The sequence below is a fragment of the Rhinolophus ferrumequinum genome, chromosome X, assembly GCF_004115265.2.
Source record: "Rhinolophus ferrumequinum isolate MPI-CBG mRhiFer1 chromosome X, mRhiFer1_v1.p, whole genome shotgun sequence".
Lineage (NCBI taxonomy): Eukaryota > Metazoa > Chordata > Mammalia > Chiroptera > Rhinolophidae > Rhinolophus > Rhinolophus ferrumequinum.
In genome coordinates, this window is record NC_046284.1 from 108,846,539 (window position 1) to 108,862,274 (window position 15,736).

Below are 15,736 nucleotides of genomic sequence, written 5' to 3' on the forward strand. Positions count from 1 at the left end.
AATCATAATGTATTTGTCCTTTTGTGACTGGCTTATTCCACTTAGCATAATGTCTTCGAAGTTCATCCATGTTGTCAAATATGGCAGGATCTCCTTCTTTAATAAGGATGAATTTGTTGCATGTATATACTACGTTTTCTTTATGCATTCATCCTCTGATAGACATTTAGGTTATTTACATATCTTGGTTATTGTGAATAATGTGGCAATGAACATGGTAGTGCACGTATCTCTTCCAGATTCTGATTTTAATTCTTTTAGATCAGGGGTGTCCAAACTGCGGCACGCAGGCCAACTACGGCTCGCAATCCATTGTTAATTGGCCCGCAGAAAATTCCAAAAATATACTTAGTTTACTTAAATAAACCAGGTGAGGCAATCCGTACTTCACCTCGAGTGAGTGGCCTGGCTGTTTGTGTATTTTACCGCATATGGCCCTGGTGAAAACCGTTGAAAAAAGTTTGGGCACCCCTGTTTTAGATATACCATGTTTCCCCAAAAATAAGACCTAGCCAGACAATCAGCTCTAATGTGTCTTTTGAAGCAAAAATTAATATAAGACCCTGTATTATATTATATTGTATTGTATTATATTATATATTATATTGCATTATATTATATTATACTATATTATATTATATTATAGACCCAGTCTTATATTATAGTAATATAAGACTTATATTACTTGTTTTACTATATTACTATAATATAAGACTGGGTCTTATGTTAATTTTTGCTCCAAATGATGCATTAGAGCTGATTGTCTGGCTAGGTCTTATATTTGGGGAAACAGGGTATTAGGTTGGTGCAAAAGTAATTGTGGTTTTTGCAATTTTTAAACCTTTTAAACTGCAATTATTTTTGCACCATCCTAATATATCCAGAAGTGGAATTGTGCTGGATCATATGGTAGTTCTATTTTTATTTTTATTTTTTTTTTGGGGGGGGACTCCATACTGTTTTCCATAGTAACTGAACCATCTACATCAAACTAAAAAGATTTTGCACAGAGAGGATAGAACCAACATAATGAAAAGGCAACCTATGGAATGGGAGAAAATATTTGAAAAACAAAAATCTAATAAAGTGTTAATATCCAAAATATATAAGGGAGTTGTATAACTCAATAGCGTGAAGAATGAATGAATGAATGAATGAATAAATAAACAAATAAGTAAGTAGTCTGATTATAAAATGAGTAAGGGACTTGCTTAGACATTTCTCCAAAGAAGACATACAGATGGCAAACAGGCTTATGAAAAGATGCTCAGCATCACTAATCATCAGGGAAATGCAAGTTGAAATCACAATGAGATATCACATCACTGCCTGATAGGATGGCTATTATACAAAAAGGTAACAAGTGTTGGTGAGGATGTGGAGAAGCTGGAGCCTTTGTACATTGTTGGTAGAAATTGAACAAACTTTTAAATTGAAGTATAACATACATAGAGAGCATTGAAACACAAGTGTTCAACTTAATGAGTTTTACAAAATGAGCACACCCATGTAACCACACCACCCAGAACAAGAAACAGACCATGAATAGCACTCTAGAATCCTTTTCTTAAAGTAATCACCACCACCACTTCCTGACCAAAGATAGCCCCTATCCCAACTTCTAACATAGAGGGATAGTTTTGCCTTTTTAGATTTTATATAAATGGAACAACAGAGTATGTATTCTTTTGGGTGTGGCTTTCCCCACAATATTATGTTGTGAGGTTCATGTATTTTGCTGTGTATAACAGTATATCATTAATTTGTATTTCTGTATAATATTCCCTTTTTTGATCCTATCACAATTATTTATACATTCTACTGTGACAGGACATTAAAGTTGTTTCTAAGTTTGGGTTGTTGTGAATGAAACTACTATTAACACTCTTGTACATGGAGTTCTTGGCATATATTTCAGTTGGAAATATCGTTAGATATACCTGTGATCCACATGTATAGACATGACAATCAGTTTTACAAAGTAGTTAAGTTCATTACATATATTTTTACCAAGAGATTATGGAAGTCCTACTTGCTGCATATCCTCATAGTATTTTAGGTAAGTCTTTTTAAAAATTTGGCATTCTATTTGTTATATAATGATACTTTGTTGTCTTTTAATTTGCATTTCTCTGGTGACTAATGAGGTAGAACAATTTTTCATATATTTATTGGATATTTAGATATCCCTTTTCTGTTTAAATATTTTTTCCATGTTGTTATTGATTGGTGTGTCTTTTGTTGATGTGTAGACCTACAAAATTGGCAATAGTTTTTTTTTTAATTAGTTTCAGGTGTGCAAAACAATATAATAGACATTTACAACCCTTACAAAGTCATAACCCCCTCCCCCAAGCTACCCCTCTAACATCGTATATAGCTGTTACAATTCCACTGACTCTATTCCTTATGCTGTACTATATATATATAATATATATTAAATTATAGTTGACATTCATTATTATTCAGCTTCAGTTTCAGGTGTACACTGCAGTGGTCAGGCACCTACGCCATCCATGAAGTGGTCTCCCTAACAAGACAAGTGTTCATTGGATACCCTACAAAATCCTTGCAACATTATTGATTGTATTTCCCAAACTGTCTTTCATATCCCCATGGCAATCTTGTGGTGACCATTTGTGCTCTCTAATCCCCTCACCTTCTCCCTCTTCCCCACCCCCCTCCCATCTAGCAGCCCTCAGTGTTTTTCTCTATATCTCTGAGACTCTCTCTGATTAGTTTGTTCATTTATTCTATTCTTTACATTCCACATATAAGTGAGATCATATGATATTTGTCTTTCTCCATCTGACTTATTTCACTTAGCATAATGTCCTCTAGGTCCATCCATATCATTGCAAATGGTAAGACTTCATTCTTCATGGCCAAGTAGTACTCCATTATATAAAGGTACCACAGTTTCTTAATCCAGTCATCTACTGATGGGCATTTTGGTTGTTTCCATGTCTTGGCTATTGTGAATAGCGCTGCAATAAACATAGGGGTGCATACATTTTTTTGAATTAGTGTTTTGGATTTTTCTGGATAGATACCTAGGAGTGGAATTACTGGGTCATAAGGTAGTTCCATTTCCAGTTTTTTGAGATACCTCCATACTGATTTCCATAGTGGCTGCACCAATCTGCAATCCCACCAACAGTCCACAAGGTTTCCCTTTTCTCCACATCCTCGCCAGCACTTGTTGTTTGCTGATTTATTGATGATAGCCATTTTGACAGTGTGAGGTGGTATTGCATTGTGATTTTTATTTCCATTCCCCTATGATTAGTGACACTGAGCATTTTTTCATATGTCTGTTGGCCATCTGTATATCCTCTTTAGAAAAATGTCTCTTCATGCCCTCTGCACATTTTTTTAATCGGGTTATTTGTTCTTTTGTTGTAAAATTGGCAATAGTTTTAGTGGAATGTTGAGCAATCATTATAAAATTTAGTAAGGCAGAAAAAGAGACACAGGAAAAAGTGAAATTGATTATTTAAGGAATGTTGGGGGTCATCTTTGGAGGAGTGGTTGTCTACCAGTGTAAAATAGAATTGTGTCAAATCAAAAAACAAAATTTTCTAGACTCACCTGCTGCTCTAGCATTATATAGAATTTTGTTACATTTTGTAAATCTTCCCCAGTAAATGAGACAAACTCATCTCTAGTCAATCTGTCATTTGCCGCTGCTCTGTTGTGTAGATGTTTACTGTCTGTCAGCTTCTAAACAGTAGAGAGAGAGAGATGGATGAGGATGGCGAAGAGATGGGTTCACATTTAGCACTCTTCTTTGCATGATTGCTGACTTGAAAAATCACAGCAGCTACAGCATGGCAGATTTTCTGCCTTCTTCAAATTGTCTTTCTAAAGATCAATTCTTCTGTATTTGGAAACATTGCTGTGTGAAATTGATTAGGAGAACATGAGGGACCATCCCTACCCCCTCAAATATTAGTTTGGTCATGATATAAAGGAGAATGTTAATTTTCATTTATTTCTCTTAATGATGTTTAATCAATAGATATAATGTCAGTCTTCCTTTTTTATACAGATAAATCTTTTCTGTTCCCTTACCTGAATATCTTACATGGTTCTTGAGAAACTTGCTTGATTATGCCACATCTTACGAAGAGTATACAGAATTCCAAAAATGCATTTCATAGCCAAAAGGTATACTTTTCACTAAAAGTGAAATTGTTTTGGTGGGGGGGGGCTTTTTATTTTATTTTATTTTTAATTAAAGTTTATTGGGATGCCAATCATTAGTAAAGTTACATAGATTTTTTTTTTAACAGGATATCCATCTCTCACCTATTTCCCTCATCAGCTTACTTTTCCTGATTTCTTTTTGCAAAGTCCTCCTGCTCATTCTGACCTGAGATATGAATAATGTTTATACCTGGGAGATGTAGCAGGCAGACTCCCTTCCTGTAATGAATCAAAAAAAGAAAAGAAGGCAAAGATAATGAAGGATGGAAGAACATGGAAATTGAAATATGAGGAAAATGACATCCTTTACTTTAAATACGGCCTATTGAAAATACTCTTCTCTATATATATAGTTTTCCAGGGCTAACACTTTCTTTTGAGGAAGAAAATTCTAAGTCAAATATGGAAAAAGAGATCCTATATTAACATTAAATCTATTGAAACTCTTTGGTGTATAAAGTTGTTTTACCAGAATAGTCTGTGGAGTGTCACTGCCTTCCTGACATAAACCAATTGTCAAGTGCTGTCTCTCAGTTCCAAACCTGCCCTTCCATGTTCTGCTCCGTTATCCAGGACTGGGATGCTCTCTCCTTTGCCTGCTGCTCTTCGATAGGCTGTACCTGTAGGGGTACTAGAGAGAAAGAGACTGCAAGTCTGGACCACAGGGAAGGGACGTATGTCCATTTGCTTCTTTTTAAATGAGCATTGGTGCAACAAATCTTCACCCAAGCAGTAGCAGTTCCTTCTTATAGGAATAGCCAAGACAATTTGCAGTTTTTCCAATATGCACATCATACTGCCATTAGAGACACCAATACCAGCTGAGCTGTACAAATCCTTTGTGTTCTCTGTGAGGCCACTCTACTAAGCATCTACATTGTCATAATTTCAACCTCTTCTCTTTATTCCTCCAGCCCTAAAGGTGGTAACTATTTCCTGAGGTTTCTACTTCTGTGATACTTTAGAGTTTTCTTTTTGTCCTTTTAGTTACCTAGTGAACAATTTTATACCTAGTTAACAGTTCTTTATGTTAAAAATGTTTATATTCTGTCTGTTCAAATAACTGTTGTGCTTTCTGTCTCCTGACTGGACATACAGAGACATACATGTACAATATATGTATATGATATATAATATGTAAATGTGATATATAACATGTATATAGCATTTACGAGGTCTGACAATTATATTCACGAACTTGCTGTAATGATGTTGCTAACCTTTCTTTTTTTGATATCAGAGGGATTATTCATTATGAATTTGTATCAACTCGACAAACAGTTAACCAAGTTTACTATTTCGAAGTGCTGAAAGAGCTGCACGAAAAAGTTAGATGACTTCAACTTTCCACCAATAATTCATGGCTCTTGCATCACGACAATGCACCAGCTCACACAGCACTGTCTGGGAGGGAGTTTTTAGCCAGTAAACAAATAACTGTATTGGAACACCCTCCCTTACTCACCTGATCTGGCCCCCAATGACTTCTTTCTTTACCTGAAGATAAAGGAAATATTGAAAGGAAGACATTTTGATGACATTCAGGGCATCAAGGGTAATACGATGACAGCTCTGATGACCATTCCAGAAAAAGAGTTCCAAAATTGCTTTGAAGGGTGGACTAGGCACTGGCGTTGGTGCATAGCTTCCCAAGGTGAGTACTTCAAAGGTGACCATAGTGATATTCAGCAATAAGGTATGGAGCACTTCTTCTAGGATGAGTTTGCGAACTTAATTGTCTGACCTTGTATGTAATATGTGGTATGCACGTGTCATATAAATGATACAAATTATTTATTACTTTATCTTTTTTCTTGTTATAATAACAATAAAATATTAGGGAAAAATACCATGAAACATATCAGTATATACACACACATACCCTCCTGAATGAGGCATAGTTAGGTCTATTTGCTCACATTGAAAGATCTTATAGGACAGATTTTTTAGATGCAGTAAGTGCTTTTGTATTTAAATAAAGTAAATTGATCACATAGGACTTTGTTATGTCATGATGACGATAATTTTAGCAGCTATCTATTAATGACAGGTACATTTTCCTCTAAGATTTCTTTGGAGATTTACAGTTGCTTTGGAAGGATTTTATTTCCTATATAATTCTAAAAGAAAGATAACAAGTTCTTCTCAGAAGTTCCAATGAGTGGAGTGGACATGTTGACTATCAATCATGATGATTTTTGACATAACCTTAGAGGAGAGAAAAGAATGTTTGAAGAGTGGGAAATGGTTCCATCTATTTAGGGAGATAGATAGGTTTGACTTGAGCTGTCATTTATATGACTATGTGCTATAAAGGGCCCTTTTGTGACACTAGTTGAAAGCACCTGACAAGAGTAATTACCCATCACCAGTTCTCCTGGACATTGCACATACTTTAGTTACTGTGGGTGTAGATAGTAGAGGAGGAACAGTGTTTCTTCATTGAAAGAGATTATATTATTCCACATAGGAAAAGAAAAATCTACAACCTAAAACTGATGCAAGTTGAACTTTTGTTAATATTCAACAACTAAGTTTTCATAAATTTTGAAACTACTAAGTACCAGGAAACTATGTGAGGTATGGATTCTACTCTCAAGAAGAAATAAAAGTGTAAATACAAAACGGTTAGTTATAACTAGTGTGATGTAGCAATAGTACTATAGATGTAAGCTAACCACTGAAAAAGTAATTAACTTTCCAGGATGGAGTAGATTAACTGGGAAGTCACCTGAAATATCTTTAACTTTGTCAGGTATACAAGGGGGTGAGAAAAAAATCCTAGAAAAGGGAAGCAGTATGTGCAGAGGCACCAACATGTGAAATACATTGGTATGTTAGAAAAACTACAAGCAGTTCAGTGTTCTTTTTTTATTATTATTAGTTTCAGGTATACAAAACAACATAGTAATTAGATATTTACACACCTCACAAAGTGATAACCCCAACAAGTCTACTACCCATCAGACATCATACATAGCTATTACAATAGCATTGATTATATTCCCTGTATTGTACTTTACACTCCATGACTATTTTTTCATTACAGTTCACATTCAATATTATTTTATATTAGTTTCAGCTATGTAGCACAGTTCAGTGTTCTTTTTCAAGATTTTTATTAAAATATAGCTAACATGCAATATTATATTAGTTTCAGATATACATTATAATTATTCAACAGTACCGACCTGGCACTATACAGAGTTATTACCACATTATTGATTATATTCCCTATGCTAAAGAAGTGATCACCATGATAAGTCCAACAACTATCTGTAGCATGCTATCACAATATTATTGACTACATTTCTATTACATCCTCAAGACTTACGTATTTTATATCTGAAACTTTGACCCTCTTATTCTTCTTTATCTTCTCCCATTTTTAATTTTACAATTAGAGTTGACATTCAATATTATTTTATATTAGTTTCAGGTGTACAGCATAGTGGTTAGACATTTATATAATTTAGGAAGTGATCCTCCTGACTAGTACCCACCTGGCACTATACATAGTTATTACCATATTGTTGATTATATTCCTTATGCTTTACATCCCCATGACTATTTTGTAACTACCAGTTTGTATTTCTTAATCCCTTCACCTTTTTCACCCTGCCTCCAACCCCCGTCCCATCTATCATCCCAATAGATCTAGTACCCATCTGACACCATACACAGTTATTACAATATTACTGACTATATTCCTTATGCTATACCCTCCATCTTCATGACTACTGTGTAACAACCAATTGGTACTTCTTAATCCCTTCCCCTTTTCACCTACCCCCAACCCACCCTCCCATCTGGCAACCATCAAAATGTTCTCTGTATCTATGAGTTTGTTTCTGTTTTGTTTGTTTGTTTATTTTGTTCTGTAGATTCCACTTATAAGTGAATTCATATGACATTTGTCTTTCACTGTCTGACTTACCACACTCAGGACAATACCCTCTAGGTCCATCTATGTTGTTGCAAATGGCAAGATTTCCTTCTTTTTTAACTGAGTAATAGTCCATTGTACATATGTACCACCTCTTCTTTATGGGTTCATCCATTCAGGGACACCCAGCTTGGCTTCATATCTTGCCTTATGTAAATAATGCTGCAGTGAACATGGATGAGCACATCCCCTTGAGGTAGCATTTTGGGTTTGTTTGGTTAAATACCCAGAAATGGGATTACTAGGTCCTTCTTTGTCTCTTGTTATATATCGTCTTTGTTTTAAAGTCTATTTTGTCTGGTATAAGTATTGCTACTCTAGCTTTTTGTTTGTTTCCATTTTCATGAAATGTCTTTCCCATTCCTTTACTTTCTGTCTGTGTGTCTTTTGATCTGAAGTGAGTCTCTTGTAGGCAGCATATGTAAGGGTCTTGTTTTCTTATCCACTCAGCTCCCCTATGTTTTGATTGGAGCATTTAATCCATTTCCACTGTATGTAATTATTGGTGGGTATGTAGTTATTGCCATTTTATTATTCTTTTTTTTTTTCATCTTAAAGAAGTTCCTCTAAGATTCCTTCTACTATTGGTTTGGTGGTGATGAATTCCTTTAGCTGTTTCTTGTCTGGGAAGCTCTTTATCTGTCCTTTGATTCTAAATGATAGCTTTGCTGGGTAAAGTAATCTTGGTTGTACGTCCTTGCTTTTCATCACATTGAATATTTTGTGCCAATCCTTTCTGGTCTGCAAAGTTTCTGTTGAGAACTCAGCTGACAGTCTGTCCTTTGTAGGTAACTAACTGCGTTTCTCTTGCTGCTTTTAAGATTCTCTCTTTAATCTTTGGCATTTTAATTATGATGTTTCTTGGTGTTGGGCTGTTTGGGTTCATCTTGTTTTACTTTTTATCACATCTAGAATAAACTTTAATGATTAATCAATACAACTAAACCCAAGATAGCCCTCTCCATTTAGTGATGGAATATTTTTTGTTTTTATTTTGTCTAGCTTTATTGAGATATAATTGACATAAACGTTGTGTAAGTTTAAGGTGTACAATGTTTACACGTATAAATTGTGAAATGTTCAGCACAATAAGGTTAGTTAACACTTCTATCACCTCACATAATTACCATTTTGTTTTTGTTGTTATGGTGAGATCATTAAAGCTCTACTCTCATAGCAACTTTGAAGTACATAATACAGTATTTTCAACTATAGTCACCATGCTGTATCTTAGGGACTGGAAATTATTCATCTTATAATTCAAAGTTTATACCCTTTGACCAACAACAGCTCCTCATTTCTCCCATCTCTCAGCCTCTGGCAACAACCATTCTACTCTGTTTCCGTATGAGTTCAGTGTTTTCAGATTCCACATATCAGTGAGATCATACAGTATTTGTCTTTCTCTGACTTATTTCACTTAGCATAATGTCATTGAGGTCCATCCATGTTATTCCTTTTTTCTCATGGCTGAGTAATATCCCATTGTAAATATATGCCGTATTTTCTTTATCCATTTATCTGTTGATGGAAACTTAAGTCATTTGTATATCTTGGCTGTTGTGAATAATACTTCATTGAACATGGGAGTGCAGATATATCTTTGAAATTCTGTTTTTGTTTCCTTTGGATATATACCCAGACATGGGATTACTGGATCGTATGGTAATTGTATTTTTTAATTTTTTAAGGAACATTAGTACTGTTTTTCATAATGGCTGTACCAATTTACATCCCCACTAACAGTACATAAGGGTTTGCTTTTCTTCACATCCTCACCAACACTTATCCCTTGTGTTTTTGATAACAACTATTCTAAGAGGTAGAGGTGATATCTCATTGTGCTTTTGATTTGCATTTCACTGATGATTGTTGATGTTGAGCACCTTTTCCTGTACCTGTTGGCTATTGGTATATCTTTCTTAGAAAAATGTCTATTTAGGTCATTTGCCCATTTTTAAATTATTATTATTATTATTAGTAGTAGTAGTATTATGTTGAATTGTATGAGTTCATTATATATTTTGGATTTTAATTACTTATCAGATATATGGTTTGCAAATGTTTTCTCCTATTTTATAGGCTGCCTTTTAATTTTGTTGATTGTTTCTTTTGTTGTGCAGAAGCTTTTTAGTTTGATGTAGTCCTAATTGGTGAATTTTGCTTTTATTGCTAGTGCTTTTCGTGTCGTATCCAAAAGGCATTGCGAAGACCAATATCAAGAAGCTTTCCCCCTAAGTTTTGTTCTAGGAATTTTATGGTTTTGAGTCTTACATTTAAGCCCTTATCCTATTTTGAGTTAATTTTTGTGAGTGGTGTAAGATAGGGGTAATTCTTCTGCATGTGGATATCCAGTTTTCCTAGCACCATTTATTGAAAAGACCATCCTTTCCCCAATGTGTATGCTTGCTTCACTTGTCAAATATAAATGGACCGTATATGCAAAGGTTTATTTCTGGGCTCTCAAGTCTTGTCCATTGATCTATGTTTTTGTTTTCATGTCAGTACCATGCTGTTTGATTACTATAGATTTGCAATATAGTTTGAAATCTGGTAACTCTGTTCTTAATTTTTTAAGGAACCTCCATACTGTTTTCCATAGTAGCTGTACCAATATACATTTCCACCAGCAGTGCATGAGGGTTTTCTCCACATTCTCTCTAACACTTGTTTCTTGTCTTGTTGATAATAGCCATTCTGACCACTGTGCGGTGACATCTCATTGTGGTTTTGATTTGCATTTCCCTTATAACTAGTGATGTTGAGCATCTTTTCATATATCTTTTGGGCATTTATATGTCTTCCTTGGAGAATTCTTTGTTCAAGTTCTCTGCTCATTTGTAAATCAGATTGTGTTTTATTGCTGTTGTTGAGTTGTATGAGTTCTTTATTTGTTTTGGATATTAACCCCTTATCGGAGGTGTTGTTTGAAAATATCTTCTACTATTTGGTTGGTTGCCTCTTTGTTTTGTTGATGATTTCTTTTGGTGTGCAAAAGCGTTTTAGTTTGATGTAGTCCCATTCCTTTATTTTTGCTTTTACTTCCCTTGCCTTTGGTATCAAGTTCACAAAGACCTCTCTTAGACCAAGATCCATAAGTTTAGTGCCTATGTTTTCTTCCATGTATCTAATATTCAGGTCTTTAATCCATTTTGAGTTCATTTTTAAGTATAGTGTTAGCAGTCTAGATTCATTCGTTTGCATGTGGATTTCCAATTATCCCAGCACCACTTATTGAAGAGACTTTCCTTTCTCCATTGTATGTTTTTGGCTCCATTGTTGGAAAAAAAAAAAAGAAAGAAAGAAATCTGGAAGTATAATGCCACCACCTTTCTTCTTTCTCAAGATATTTTTTTTTTTTTTTGGCTATTTGTGTTGTTTTGTTGTTCCATACAAATATTCATTTTTTTTTATGGTTCTGTTAAAAAATGACATTAGGATTTTGATAGGGATTGCATTGAATCTACAGATAGCATATGAGTAGTATGGACATTTTAAAATATTAACTCTTCTGATCCATGAACACGGGATACAAGTATCTTTCTATTTATTTGTGTCTTCTTCATTTTCTTTCCTCAATGTCCTATGGTTTTCAGCTCCTTGGTATTTCACTTCCTTGGTTAAAGATGGTGGAAGTGTGTTTGGATGAGAACAGAGAAGGAAAAATAACCATCCTTTCTAGAACCGACCACGTAAAATCCAATATAGTCAATGGTACTTCTTTTAAAACAATTTAAAATGTTAGCAGAGCTAGAAATGGTATTTTTGAGTAAGGCATCCTTCCACTGAGAATTCATTTATTAAAAGGCAGTTTTCAAAACATCTTGTCTTGAAGAATATTTGATATTAGGGAACAAAACCCATTTAAAGAAATTCAGGTTAAAAGTGACTATGTGAACAATAATGAATGTCAACTACAATTTTATATATATATATATATAGTTAAAGAAGTGGAGTACAGCATTAGGAATAGAGGCAGTGGAAATGTAATGGCTGTGTGTGATGTCAGAGGGGTAGTGGATGGAGAGAGGGGGGTTGTCACTGTGTGAGGGATAGAAATGATAAATGTCTAATATTACATTGTTTTGTGCACCTGAAACTAATAAAAATGTTTAAAAAATGTTAAAAAAATAAATAAATAAAAGAGAAAATAGTTAATAAAAAAAGTGAGTATGCTACAAGGGTAAAGAAATTCTTCTGGAATGTGATTGCTGGAGTGATACCATATCATTATAGATTAAAATCAAACATAGTATGTTCTCTTCTTCTCGGTAATCCAGTGAATTTTAACAGGGGAAAGAAATTCATTTTCTCCCTACCACCCTTGCCCTTCTTCGTGTTTTTAAAATGAACTTTTAAAAAGGAAAAAAATAAAAACAAAACAAACAAAAATCAAATATTGTAATTAGTCTTTGGTTTAGGGTTCAAACCATAAACCTGAAAGCCTTCTTCTTCTGCAGTGCTGCTGAAGCTATACCATTGGCCAGTATGAACTATATTATCACTTGATTAAGAGTGTACAACATTTTAGAGGCTATCCATACCAGCCATCCTATTTAGTAAGCAGTTAATGCTTTGTTAAGATTATAGTCATCTTGAATTCTTACAGAACTTATGACCTTCCAAGGACAGACTGTATTTAGTAAGATTGCAGTAACCAATATTAGCATTGGTATTTATCTGAGGTCTTCATCACTTACAGCTGAAATGTGTACGGTATATCTGCACACAGATGTTGGCCTAATGGCGAGATGACAGGAAACCGTACCGTTTTCTTTTTTATTTAATATCTTTAATTCTTGTCTCTGATGGCTTCTCCTGTAACCTCATGAGTAAGTAGGAGTAATACTGGCTGCAGCAAAATCACTCTTCCCATTTATCATGCTAATTGCAATTTAATGAGGAGAGGCCTGAGGCTGGAAGACTTGTCTACCTAGAGTCCTATTGGAGTAGAGTTTATTATGGTAATTAATACAGCCTGTGATAATAATATTGCTTTACTAGATAGGTACTGTATTTATCATAAAGACTCACAATAGCAAAACTTTTTTGAGGGTATTCAAAGAGCAGTTTTGAAAATTGAGTTCTCTGGAATTTTTTTTTGTTTTTTTTTTTTTGGAGAAATTGTAGTTTGTATCCCACTTTCAGATATTTCTCCTCAGAGCAAGACTGGCTATGTACTTTGGAGAGCCCAGTTCAAAATGAAAACGCAGGGCCTCTTTTTCACAAAGCACAAAGAAAGTCTCTTAAAGGTACTGAAATGTAAAGCTGTTTTCTTTCTTCTACATATCCTCTCTTCTCATAGGCAAGCTCCATTGTCCCATTGAACGTCACTTATAAAACATAAATTCAAAGATAAAATTATTATGCATTTCAAGATGGTGACAGCAGGAGGCCTGAGCGTGGGGGTCCTCTGTGACTGCTCAGATTGATTGTGTTCCCAGAAAGCCAGCATTGTCTCAGAGAGCAGATGTGTAGATGGCAAACCATTTTTACATAGTTGAAACTGAGCTAATCTCATGTCAGACTTTGTAATGCAAAAAAATATGAGGGAAGTCCAATCAAATTTGGGCCATCAGACCACTAGCGCTCAGGCTGGGGAAAACCTCAGGAGAGTAACCAACCAGCACAATGAAAAGGAACCAGCAATGAGGACTCCTGTCTCAGGAGGAAGCTGCCTATGTTTCCTACTAAGACAGGAAGTAATTCCAGGACATGGTTACATGAAAGCCCTTTGGGAGGAACAAAAGTGCTAAAATAATAGAATGGCCAGTTATTTAAATTGACCTGTAATTACAGGTAGCTATTGCATTAACACAGACATGCATCCATACTCCAACTGAATATTAGTAAACATTTCCAAACTTTCCATTTTTCCCCTACATACAAGCTTTGAACTACTGCAAAGATGAGTTTGAATAAAAATATTCCCAAATGTATTGAAGAAGATAGAGTGGATAAATTGGTTTTTTCTTTCTTTACTTACTTTGATGACTAATTCTTTTTTCCTAGTCATTAGATGAATTCAGTAGGACCTAGAACATTACTCTCTATATAAATGGTGCTCAGTAAATGCTTATGGAAATAATTATATATAATTGACTCTCCACAATAGCTAACTGGTAAGCCTCTTAGGAATATGTTCCCAAGAACTAAACATACATTGAAATCAGAGCACTTACTGATAGTACTCTACCCCTACAATGAAGTGGAGGTTGGGTATTGTTCATATGTGGAACACCAGTAGTAGTAACTAAACAATAGCTCTTGAGAGACCATTCTGCTCTAATTTTCTGATGGAGGTTATGATTTAGGTGGGAAAGTAATCTCTTCATATCGAAGCAACATAATTTATAATAATAACAATAATCACACAGAATCCCCTGTGAATGTCCTACTCCTCAATTTACTATGAAGCATCATTGGAATTTAAGTTCTATTATTTAGTTCTGTGTAGTGAGATTATAAAGACAGACAACATTTGGAATAAATTTTTAATGACTTGCTGGAGAAAAACATTTATTTATTCACTCAAAAGATGTATATGAAGTGCCTAAACAGTACTGGGCCCTGGCAATATAACTGAATGAGATAGCGATGGTTTCTCTCTTCCTGGATTTTATAGACTTCTAGAATAATGTTCCATAAATTAATTTAAGTCAAGTCCACAGGCCTGTGCCTTAAGAAGAATCATGCAGTTGAAGATAGAATTGAACTGAAACTGGGCTCTAAAGCAACTAGACATACTCAAAGTCAATTCCCAACAGTTAATTATTTTAAGTGGTTTCTGCATTAGTTAAAAGGAAGAGGGGATAATAGAAGAAAAGAAATATTGATAAATTTCTGAGTTGGACTAAGTTTGGTAAGTATAAAAAATGAAGTGTAGTTAATAAAGCACAAAGCAGAAGATTTCCTCTTAACTCATAGTTATTATACATCATCATTAGAGAGGGGACTTGCTGCTCCCTGTGCTAGATTAATAGCCTGGGCATTCGTCTCTTTGACCTTAGCTGAGGTAGAAGCACCAGGCAACAGAAGCAGAAATGGAGTAAAAAGAAGCACTATCTAGTATTTCATCTGCGCAGGGAAATTAAAAAGAGGAAACACTTAAATTGTAGAGGAGAATGTGAAAGGAAAGGATGGTGCTCTTTTCTTTCCCTTGACAGTCCTACCCTTTGCGAACCAGCCGGCCCGCTCCTGGGTCAGGGCTAGGCTTAGTCATTGCTCTTTTCAATTACAGAAACATCCTATTAACAAGGAGATGGAGTGGGGAGAGCAATTTTTGGGAGAGAGAAGAAAAAGAGGAGCGGAATATTTTTCACACGGAGAAAAAGCACATCTGTGGGGAACAGGAAGTGAAATACAAGGTAACTTTTCCTGCCCCTATTATTTTCATTTTTAAACATTGTGAAAGGAACCAATGTTTCAAGAGGTTTGAAAAATAATGGAGAGCAGCACTTGGAATACGTAACTGTTATTTGAAGATTGTATATTCCATTGACAGACATATAAATAAATGGGGATGTTTGAACATATGTGAATACATATCTGAGGTATTTGTTAAAAGAATAAACATGATTA